The 12,145-nt window shown below is 42.8% G+C and overlaps 1 protein-coding gene across 1 annotated transcript in view; it reads right to left on the bottom strand.

The window, feature by feature from the left end:
- Positions 1–12,145, bottom strand: part of LOC148774950 (uncharacterized) — a 52,440-nt gene that overhangs the window by 15,412 nt on the left and 24,883 nt on the right. The window lies entirely within an intron of this gene.

Raw genomic sequence — 12,145 nt, 5'->3', positions numbered from 1 at the left:
ATACCAATCGAGAGAACTCCCCAGCAGGCCAGTGGTTAGGACCCTGAGCTCTCACTGCCTGGGCCCAGGGTTCAATCCCTGGTCAGGGTACTAAGATCCCACAAGTCGAGCTGCACAGCCAAAAACTGAATTAAATTAAATTTTAAAATTGCTTCAGTAGTCAGCTTTGCTCATGTATGCTGCAGTAACAACCCATGCCCCATCTCAGTGGTTTCTAGGAATAACACAGGCAACACTGCCCCCGCACTATCTACATCATGCTTTCTCCATTCAGGGGCCCTCGTGGGAGGAGCAGCACCTCTCAGCCCCACGGCAAGGGAGAAGGGAGGCCTAGCCACGCCACAGGTGGCCCTCAGGGTTTGCTGGGATGTGGCTATGCTACATACAGTCGCATTCTGCTGGCTGAAGCCACGGCCGAGGGAAATGATGTGATGGGTGGTCCTCTGACAGAAGACGGGGAACAACCAGGAGGAACGATGCTCCAATAATCAGCACCCGCAGCACCTCTGGATGAAGGATGCTACCTTGCAGGTCCCGAGTCTCACCGGTGGTCCACCCGCTCACAGACGAGGCCGCTGTGGTCCAGGCTGCTTCTGGGGTTTGCAGGCTCTGGGCTAGTAAAGGGGCTGTGTATCGCCTCAGTCTGGCTAAGTTTAAAACCAGCCATTAACAAGTCCATTTCTTTTTATCTTAAAAATATTTGAGACCGGTGGATGTTCTGACCTCAGGATGTCTGGAGATAAGAAACCACTTCAAAGAGTGAAGGTTTTGCTTTGTCTTCATGGCTGCGTCTTTCTCAATTCTTCTGTAGATAAATCCATCCACTTGCACGTTCATGATGCAATTACTGCACAAACCTGTGTGAAGTCCCTCCCACGTGACGGGTGCAGGATGGACAGCAGGGAACACTTTAGGGACCGTCTTTGTGACTCCTCCCATCAGAAAGTCAGAATGAGGTGCTCGGGTTCAAACACCTACCTTGGTCCCAGGAAAGGTCCTGCCCACATAAGCAAACGGTCAAGGCTTGAACGTAGGTGCTAAAAGTTCTGGGCAGAAAGTCTCCATGGGACCAACAATGGGCCATGAACAATGAGTCAGCTCAGAGTGAGGTGACCTTGGTGACAGCCCCGTCTCTTGCTCCAGGCTGGGACAGGGAGACTGCCAACCTTCCCACCCTTCAGCAGAGCTCAACAGGGTGTCCTGTACACAGTTGTTCACTGAATAAAAGAACCGACATTCAGGATCCTCCCTACTGGACCTCAATCTCCAGACCAGCCTTCCCCCAAACCACTCCCCCACTTGCTGGAGCCCAGGGTCTCAGAGTTCATTGCTTACAGCCTCTGAGCCAAGCCAGCTGCCAGCTTTCTTGTCTCTGACCTGCGTTCAGGGTTTGTCGATTCTCTGAAAGTTTCTCTCAACCTCGTCTTTGCCTCTCCCAGTGTAACCCGAACCTCCCAGACCCGGGTGCAGCCAAAATCTTTGCAGGACTTTTTTCCTGGCCACAACGTGATGGAACTGGGAGGTGGAGACTGACAGTCATTCTGAACATCACCCAAGTGATTTTGAAAAGGAGCGGTGGGCTTCTCCCGTTGCCTGGAATGAGGTAACTCTGGTATCACTTGATTATGACCCTTTTACTCAGTGATCCAGGTGGACCACGGGATTCATCACAGCAGGAGTCTTACTAACTCCTGGGACACTGAGCCCTGCACCGGCCCCAGCTCCGCGGCTGGCCGGCAGGAGGAGCTCAATGCACGCGGGTGTGGCGTGTTTCCAGCGGCTCCTCCCCTTTTTCCTGATTGACAGGAAGGGCACAGGGCCTTCTCGCAGGGGCCAGAGATAACGCAGCATCTCAGGGGAGGAAATGTCCCTAAAGGCAACTGGGTCCAGATCTTTTACAAGAATTACAGAAGATTCAAACAAGCAGCAGACAAGACATGGTTCATCTCCTGCCGCAGGCAGCAGAAAAAGGAATCTGAAGACAAGAAACACATTTGAATATGTAAATATTAAAGAAGCAACCACCCCACGCCAGGGTGCCAGGCTCTGAGCTGGCCGCTATCCAGAAGAATATCCCCTTGTCAACTTAGGGGACAAGAGAGAAACTTTTCCACGCTGGTTTGAAAACAGAAGTCCTTACAAGTAAAAGGGCTTCCCCATTGGCTCCGCAGTAAAGAATCTGCGCTCAATGCAAGAAACTGATAGGAGACGTGGGTTTGATCCCTGGTTGGGGAAGATGCCCTGGAGAAGGAAATGGAAACCCACTGCAGTATTCTTGCCTGGAGAATCCCGTGGAAAGAGGAGCCTGGTGGGCTACAGTCCATGCGGTCACAGAGAGACACGACTGAGCAACAGAACCAAAAATGTGAAAACCATAAGATTGAAATAGGTCACCCGATCAGTCAAGTGGTGTTCAGTGAATTTAACACAATTGCTAACATGAATTATCTGGTGCTAAAAGTTCTGCAAAATGTCACTTAGAGGAAAAAGTGAAATAAAATTCACTTAGTCATGTCTGACTCTTTGCGACCCCATGGACTAGTCCATGGCATTCTCCAGGCCAGAATACTGGAGTGGGTAGCCTTTCTCTTCTCCAGGGAATCTTCCCAACCCATGGATCCAACCCAGGTCTCCTGCATTGCAGCAGATTCTTTACCAGCTGAGCCACAAGGGAAGCCCAAGAATACTGGACTGGGTAGCCTATCCCTTCTCCAGGGGATCTTCCTGACTCAGAGATAGAACCAGGGTCGCCTACGTTGCAGGTGGATTCTTTACCAAATGAGCTATCAGGGAAGCCCAAAAGGAGATGTTCAATCTATTTTGTCTTTATATTTGGTTCAATCAAATAATATTCCTAAAATTCACTTCCAGAAGGGAATGATATCGCCTACATGTGGAATCCCAAGGAAAAATGATTTAAAAAATCAACCCTGAATATTCATTGGAAGGACTGATGCTGAAGCTGAAGCTCCAATCCTTTGGCCACCTGATGCAAAGAGTCGACACATTGGAAAAGACCCCGATGCTGGGAAAGATTGAAGGCGGGAGGAGAAGGGGACGAGATGGTTGGATGGCGTCACCGACTCGATGGACATGAGTTTGAGTGAGCTCCGGGAGAGAGTGTAGTATGGGGAACCCTGGCGTGCTGCAGTCCACGGAGTCACAAAGAGTGGGACACGACTGAGTGACTGAACAGCAACAGCAGCAGAGATCAAAAGGAACTAACAGAGAGAGGCTCATGGCACACAGACAGATTTATGGTCACCAAAGGGGAGACGGGGGAGGGTAAATTAGGAGATAGGGATTAACAGACACACGCTGTTATATATAAAACCGGTAACCAACAAGGACCTTCTGTATAGCAGAGGGGACTCTGCTCAACATATTGTAATCATCAATAAGGGGAAAGAATCTGAAGAATATGTATATATAATTGAATCACTTTGCTGTGTATGGAAACTAACACCACATTGTAAATCAACTTCAATAAAAACTTTGAAAATTACTTCCCTTCCTTTTGAAATGGTGGTTTAGTCACTAAGTCGTGTCCAACTCTTGCGACCCCATGGACTGTACTCACCATGGGAACTTCTCTGTCCATGGGATTTTCCAGGCAAGAATACTGGAATGGGTTGAATGTGCTTTATAATGAAACCCAACATTGTATCATGCAGTTCGAATGGGATCTTGGCTAACTTGTTTCCCAAAGAACTGACTCTCAGGACAATGGACCCGGCTTGTTTTAGAGGCGCAAATCCCAGCATGTGTTTTCCACCAGACACACAGCTGTTGGAGGGAGGTGAGAGAAGCTCACCTTGCTTCTTAACCACTAACCTCTAAGAATGAGTTTGTGAAATTTGAAGTGTCATAGGAAATATATGCAGAAATCCTGCAGTTAGATCAGTACTTAACAAAGGCTTGTCTAGTAGCAGGCAGATGAATTCATTTCATTTCTAAACAATAAAATGACAAAACACTCCCCTCCCCCCAGGGGAGTTACAAAGTTTTGTTTCAAAAGCATCTTGTTTGCAAAATACCTAAAACAAAACAAACATGCTTCGGAGGCAAAGGCATTTCCAGAATGCAAGCATTTAAAATAGCTGTGAACAATTACTGCCCACACTGGCACATCACTTATGGTTGCTAGTTAAAATTTCTGAAAGCTAGATGTGTTTAAATTTAGGTCGAGACCACTCAGGACCCAGTTTCCTAATGTCTAAAAGGTGATGTGTATTTTCATGGCAGAAAAAATACTCATGGTAAACTTAGGCCCAAATACTGGAAAATATCCTCTACATTTGTGATTTTTGTGTTGTCTGAGAAAATAATTCCAGAGAAGAACGTGTATACTGTTTTCAACTGGTGGACCATGAAACATGAAACAACATTTCAATGGGTTAGTATAATATTTTGAGAGTAATAATCAACCACAGTGAAGGCATGAACTATTCATAGAATACTTTTTTCTGACTGTGAGTCACACTTAGACGTCCCTCAACCAGTTGAATACATGTGTTTATTTCCTCCATATATGTCTGCTTTATAGTATGCATCTATGGTGGAAATAAATATATGCGTTTATATCTCAAATTTAAAACAATGCATTTTGGGACTTCCCTGGTGGTCCAGTGGTTGAGACTCTGCCTTCCATTGCTGGCGATGCAAGTTCCCTCCCTGATCTGAAAACTAAGATCTCACGTGCTGAGGGGCAACAGAGCCCCTGCTCCACAACTGCTGAGCCCCCGTGCAGAAGCTAAGACCTGATGCAGTCAAATTAAAAAACAAAAAGCTTAATGCATTTGACTAGACTGTGCGTAAACTGTGAGATAGGAAATCTGATTTACTTTTTCCAAATAATTAGCCATCCAGTCCAATATTTCTCTGACTATTGTGATGTATGTTTCGTTTCTTTCTGTTCTGTTCATTACTCTGTCCATTCTTCAACCAGAAAAATACCATTTTAATTATTAGATTGTAAATTGGCATGTTTAATGTCCTATAAGGTGTGTGGGGGGATTCCTCTCCTAAATGTTAAGTTACTTTACAAGAAACAAATTATCTTGTATATTTCAATAAAGGTATTTATTGTTCCAGGTAAATCTTAGAATAATTTTGTCTAGGTCAAGAAAGACCCAATAGGATTCCATAAATTTAAATATATTAAATTATATTACATTTTTAGATCTTATAAACTAATTGGACTAAATTGTATTATATACAAGAATTAATCTAAATCTTTCTACCCAGAAGAATGTTATGTCTATTCACTTATTCAAGAACTTCATGTCTTCAAGTAAAGTGCTAATAGTGACTTCACAGTGACTCTGCACTTTTTTTTTTTCCAGCTATGTGGCTTGCAAAATCTTAGTTCTCTGGTCAGGGACTGAACCCAGGCCATGGCAGTGAAAGTGCTAACCACTGGACCAACAGGAAACTTCCTGAACATTTGTTTATTTATTTTTTAAATATTTGTTTATTTGACTGCACCGGCTCTTAGTTGCAGCATTTGAAGTCTAAGTTGTGATGTGAGATCTAGTTCCCTGACCAGGGATTGAACCCAGGCCTCTTGCATTGGGAGCATAGAGTCTTAGCCACTGGACCACTAGGGAAGTCCTTGCACTTTTATGTTTCTTGCTAGTATCTTTATTTTTCAATTGAAATTATGTGATGGTTTTTTAAGTTTACTGCTATTGCTGCTATGTCACAAAGTTATTGATCTTTGTATTGCTAATCAACCACTCAATTTGAGTTTGTTGTTAATTAAAATATTTTTATAAGTCGATTTCCTTGGGCTTTTCAGGCAGACAATCAAATTACCTGTTAAAACAGAAAGTATTGTCTCCTACTTTGCATTATGCAGCGTCATGGTTTTTTCACCTTTCTTCATTGTCTAAAATTTTCAAATCAGTGATTAACCATGCCAGGGATTGTAGGCACTTTTCTTATTTTTTATTTTAATGGGAGTGCCATATTTTTCATTGCTAAATATACTTTACCTGCTTATTTCCAATAAGTTGTTAGATTTTTAAGAAAATGGTATTCTATTTCTAGTTCTAGAAGCTTTTTTAAAAAATTTAGAAATGAATGTTATCAAACACCTTTTTGATGTTTATCAAAAGATCACAAAGCCTTTCTACTTTGACCTATTTATTCATTCAAGAATTATAGAACAGCTTCATTTATGTTAAATCATGCTTACATTTCAGCAATAAAATATACATAGACCTAGTGGATTATTATTAGAATAGACCACTAAACAAAAGATGTTAATATTTTATTAAATTTTCGACATCTGTGAGACTCATGTGATTTAAATACGGTGACACTGGCTCCTTAAAGATTTCAGGATAATGATTTGTAAAATTATCATGCAATGTTATTGACAGATTTTTGATAACTTTTAATATTTCAAGAGTTCTTTCCTGGTTTTCTAATTCTCATCAAATCCATTTGAGTTATTTGCATCTTTCTAGCAAAACATCACTGCTTTCATATTTATATTGCTTAAAGTTGTGTTTTTAATCAGCCTATTTTTGTATTTCTAAATAGTTGGTGCCTTTTTTTTAAAGCTCTGTTGTTAATGAAAAGTCATTACAGTTACAAATTCATTCTGAAGTGTATAATCTCACAATGCAAATAACTTCCCAGGCTCTTTCAACCCTCTTCTTCTCGCTGGTGAGTCAGCATTCTGTCAGAAAAACAGAGTCACTGGAACCATTGTGCGAATGGACGTCTAATTTTAGGAGTCAGGGCTGATGGGTGTGGGAGAGGCTCGGGGGACAGCGGATGTGAGAGGCGGTCACTCGCCAGCTCATCGGAAGCTGTGGACATACGAACTACGCAGGTGCCACCTTCAAGGTGAGACCACAAAGGGCACCCTGGGCGAGGGTCAGGGAAACTTCTGCCTCAAGAGACACTCTGCCTCTGGGCACAGTCACCGTGCAGGCCCACAGCCGGGGACTTGGTGGTGGCCTGGGCACACAGCCGGTCAGCAGCACCAGCAGCCCAGAGGATGAGCTGGACCCAGAGTCAAACTTCAGCAACACAGAAAAATAGTGCTGCTATTGCTGTGGTTCAGTTGCTAAGTCCTGTCCGATCACTACGACCCTGTGGACAGCAGCACGCCAGGCTTCCCTGTCCTCCACTGTCTCCCGGAGTGTGCTCAACTTCATGGCCATTGAGTCAGTAATGCTCTCTAAGTACAGTGACACATGAAGTCTAATTTGGGTTAATTATAACAGAAGCTTTAACATCTGAAATCAATCAACCTCTTTTGCCACATGAACATGAGAAGCAGAAAAGGCATATCATTCTCGAGACAGATTCAGGAAAAAAAGACATGTGAGATTTAACACCCATTCATGATGGTGGCTCAGCTGGCAAAGAATCCACCTGCAATGCAGGAGACTACCCGCTCCAGTTTTCTGGCCTGGAGAATTCCATGGACTGTATAGTCCATGGGGTTGCAAAGAGTTGGACACAACTGAGCAAATTTCACTTCACTTGTGATTTAGAAATCCAAACGCTCGAAAACCAGGGAGAGAATGGGCCATCCTTATTCCAATAAAAAGCATAAACAAAGTGAAGAAAACCTCTTGATGGTAAAATATTGAAACTTCCCGTGAGATCAGGAGTAAGACGAGGATATCCATTGTTACACAATTCACCATCATATGGAAGGTCATCTGTTTGTAAAAAACCATGAAAAAAAAAAGGGCAGAAGAATTATAAATAAATAAATAAAACTCCTCATTTGCTGATGACATCATTGTGTACCTAGATAAGCCAAAGAAACCTACAAAGTATTCAAATTAAAAATCAGATGTTGCACAGTGACCGAACACAAAACTTACATAGAAACAAAAATCAATTGTGTTTCTACACACCAGCAATAAGGAACTAGACTGTGACATTTAAAAAATGTGTCATTGACGAGAGCATAAAAATACAACACCTAGCTTTACAAATAGCTGAGAAAAGAAGAGAAGCTAAAGGCAAAGGAGAAAAGGAAAGATACACTCATCTGAATGCAGAGTTCCAACGAATAGCAAGGAGAGAAAAGAAAGCTTCCTTTTTTTTTTTTTTTAGAAAGCTTTCCTAAGTGAACAGTGCAAAGAAATAAAGGAAGACAACAGAATGGGAAAGACTAGAAACCTCTCCAGGAAAATTAGAGATACCAACGGAATATTTCATGCAAAGATGGGGACCATAAAGGACAGAAATGGTATGGACCTAACAGAAGCAGAAGATATTAAGAAGAAATGGCAAGAATACACAGAAGAACTGTACAAAAAAGATCTTCATGACCTAGATAACCGTAATGGTGTGATCACTCACCTAGAGCCAGACACCCTGGAATGTGAAGTCAGGTGGGCCTTAGGAAGCATCTCTACTCACAAAGCTAGAGGAGGTGATGGAATTCCAGCTGAGCTCTTTCAAATCCTAAAAGATGATGCTGTTAAAGTGCCACACTCAATATGCCAGCAAATTTGGAAAACTCAGCAGTGGCCACAGGATTGGAAAATGTCAGTTTACATTCCAGTCCCAAAGAAAGGCAATGCCAAAGAATGTTCAAACTACCACACATTTGCACTCATTTGACATGCTGGCAAGGTAATGCTCAAAATTCTCCAAGCTAAACCTCAATAGTATTTGAACCTAGAACTTCAGATACTCAAGCTGGATTTAGAAAAGGCAGAGAAACCAGAGATCAAATTGTCAACATTAGTTGGATCATACAAAAAACAAGAGAATTCCGGAAAAAAATCTACCTCTGCTTTAGTGACTATGCTAAAGCCTTCGACTATGTTAAGTTCTATTCAGTTCAGTCGCTCAGTCGTGTCCAACTCTTTGCGACCCTATGGATTGCAGCGACAGGCCTCCCTGTCCATCACCAACTCCCAGAGTTCACTTAAACTCATGTCCATTGAGTTGGTGATGCCATCCAACCATCTCATCCTCTGTTGTCTCCTTCTCCCATCTTCAATCTTTCCCAGCATCAGGATCTTTTCCAATAAGTCAGTTCTTTGCATCAGGTGGCCAAAGTATTGGAGTTTCAGCTTCCACATCAGTCCTTCCAATGAATATTCAGGACTGATTTCCTTTAGAATGGACTGGTTGGATCTCCTTGTAGTCCAAGGGACTCTCAAGAGTCTTCTCTAACACCAAAGTTCAAAAGCATCCATTCTTGGCACTCAGCTTTCTTTATAGTCCAACTCTCACATCCATACATGACTACTGGAAAAACCATAGCTTTGACCAGATGGATCTTTGTTGGCAAAGTAATGTCTCTGCTTTTTAATATGCCGTCCAGGTTGGTCATAACTTTTCTTCCAAGGAGCAAGCATCCTTTAATTTCAAGGCTGCACTCACCATCTGCAGTGATTTTGGAGCCCAGAAAAATAAAATCAGCCACTGTTTCCACTGTTTCCCTTATCTATTGATCATGAAGTGATGGGGTCAGATGCCATGATCTTAGTTTTCTGAATGCTGAGTTTTAAGCCAACTTTTTCACTGTCCTCTTTCACTTTCATCAAGAGGCTTTCCTCCATAACGGTGGTGTCATCTGCATGTCTGAGGTTATTGATATTTCTCCCAACAATCCTGATTCCAGCTTGTGCTTCCTTTTCCTATTTGGAACCAGTCTGTTGTTCCATATCCAGTTCTAACTGTCGCTTCCTGACCCGCATACAGATTTCTCAAGAGGCAGGTCAGTTCCCATTTCTTGAAGAATTTTCCACAGTTTGTTGTGATCCACACAGTCAAAGGCTTTGGCATAGTCAATAAAGCAGAAGTAGATGTTTTTCTGGAACTCTCTTGCTTTTTCAACGCTCCAATGAATGTTGGCAATTTGATCTCTGGTTCCTCTGCCTTTCCTAAAACCAGCTTGAACATCTGGAAGTTCATGGTTCACATACTGTTGAAGCCTGGCTTTGACTGTGTGGATCACAACAAACTGTGGAAAATTCTTCAAGAGATGGGAATACCAGACCACCATACCTGCCTCCTGAGTAACCTGTATGCAGGTCAAGAAGCAACAACTGTTCCGGACATGGAACAGTGGGCTGGTTCCAAATGGGGAAAGGAGTACATCAAAACTGTATACTGTCACCTTGCTTATTTAACCTCTATGCAGAATACATCTTGCTAAATGTCAGGCTGGATGAAGCACAAGCTGGAATCAAGATTTCTGGGAGAAATATCAATTATATCAAATATGCAGATGACACCACCCTAATGGAGGAAAACAGAGAGGAACTAAAGAGCCTCTTGATGAAAGTGAAAGAGGAGAGTGAACAAGCTGACTTAAAACTCAACATTCAGAAATCTAAGATCATGGCATCTGGTCCCATCACTTCATGGCAAATAGATGGGGAAACAATGGAAACAGTGACAGACTTTATTTTCTTAGGCTCCAAAATCACTGCAGGTGGTGACTGCAGCCATGAAATAAAAAGACACTTTCTCCTTGTAAGGAAAGCTATAACAAACCTAGACAGCATGTTAAAAAACAGAGACATTACTTTGCCGACAAAGGTCCATATAGTCAAAGCTATGGTTTTTCCAGTCATCATGTATGGATATGAGAGTTGGACCATAAAGAAGGCTGAGCCTGAAGAATTGGTGCTTTCAAACTGTGGTGCTGGAGAAGACTCTTGAGTGTCCCTTGGACTGCAAGGAGATCAAACCAGTCAATTCTTAAGGAAATCAGTCTTGAATATTCATTGGAAGGACTGATTCTGAAGCTGAAGCTTCCATACTTTGACCAGCCGTGATGCTGGGAAAGATTGAGGGCAGGAGGAAAAGGGGTAGACAGACAATGAGAGGATTGGATGGCATCATTGACTCAACGGACATGAGTTTGAGCAAACTCCGGGAGATAGTGAATTTCAGGGAAGCCTGGTGTGCTGCAGTCCATGGGCATAGAGTCGGACATGACTGAGCGACTGAAAAACAGCAAAATACCCAAAAGCAGACATATCAAAATATGTGCAAGACTTTCACATTGAAAACAATGAAACATCTTTTCAGTTGCTTACTTTTAATGGAAGGTTAATTACTTTACAGTATTGTGTTGGTGTCTGCCATCCATCACAATGAATCGATGATAGGGACCCATGGGTCGCCTCCCTCTCAAACCTCCCTTCCACCTCCCACCCCTTCCCACCCCTCTCTTTTGTTACAGAGCGCTGGTTTGAGCTTCCTGAGTCACACAGCAAATCACCTCTGGCTGACTGTTTTACGTATGGTGGTGTATATGTCCACGTTACCCTTGCTGCTAGTCCGACACTCTCCTTCCTCCCACAGCCCCCGTGTCGACCCCCACGTCCCTGTGCTCTCTGTCTGCGTCTGCACTGCTGCCCTGCAAATCGTTTCATCAGGACAGTCTTCCTAGATTCCATGTATGTGCCTCATACACAATATTTGTGTTTCTCTTTCTGACTTACTTCTCTCTGTAGAGCAGACTCTAGGTTCATCCACCTCATGAGAACGGACTCATGTGTGTTCCTTTTTATGGCTGAGTAGTATTCCATTTTGTATATGTACCACAGCTTCTTCATCAATTCATCTGTCAATGGACAGCTAGGCTGCTTCCATGTCCTAGCTATTGTAAATAGTGCTGTGATGAACTATACATGGGGTACATGTGTCTTTTACAGTTTTGGTTTCCTCAGGGTATGTGCCCAGGAGTGGGATTGTTGGGGTATACGTTAGTATTACCCCTGTTTGTGTGGTGTTTTTTTTTAAGGAATCTCCACACCGTTTTCCATAGTGGCTGTCTCAACATACATTCTCACCAGTAGTGCAAGAGGTTTCCCTTTTCTCCTCACCCTCTGCAGCATTTATCGTTTGTAGGTGTTTTGATGGCCATTCTGACCCGTGAGAGAGGATACCTCCTTGTAGTTTTGATGTGTACTTCTCTAATAATAAACTATGTGAAGCATCTTTTCGTGTGTTTATTGGCCATCTCTATGTCTTCTTTGGAGAAATATCTGTTTGGGTCTTTTGCCCGCTTTTTGATTGGGTTGAAAATGATGAAACATTTCTGAAAGAAATTAGAGCAGAACTATGTGAGTGAAAGGGTGCATCTTTTCCATCGATGAGAAAAACCTATACAGTAAGGATGCCAGTCCTATCCAATCAA

The sequence above is a fragment of the Moschus berezovskii genome, chromosome 18 (assembly GCF_049115385.1).
Source record: "Moschus berezovskii isolate FMDL1 chromosome 18, NW_MosBer_1.0, whole genome shotgun sequence".
In the NCBI taxonomy this organism is placed as follows: Eukaryota; Metazoa; Chordata; class Mammalia; order Artiodactyla; family Moschidae; genus Moschus; species Moschus berezovskii.
This window is presented reverse-complemented; position numbering and strand designations above follow the sequence as displayed.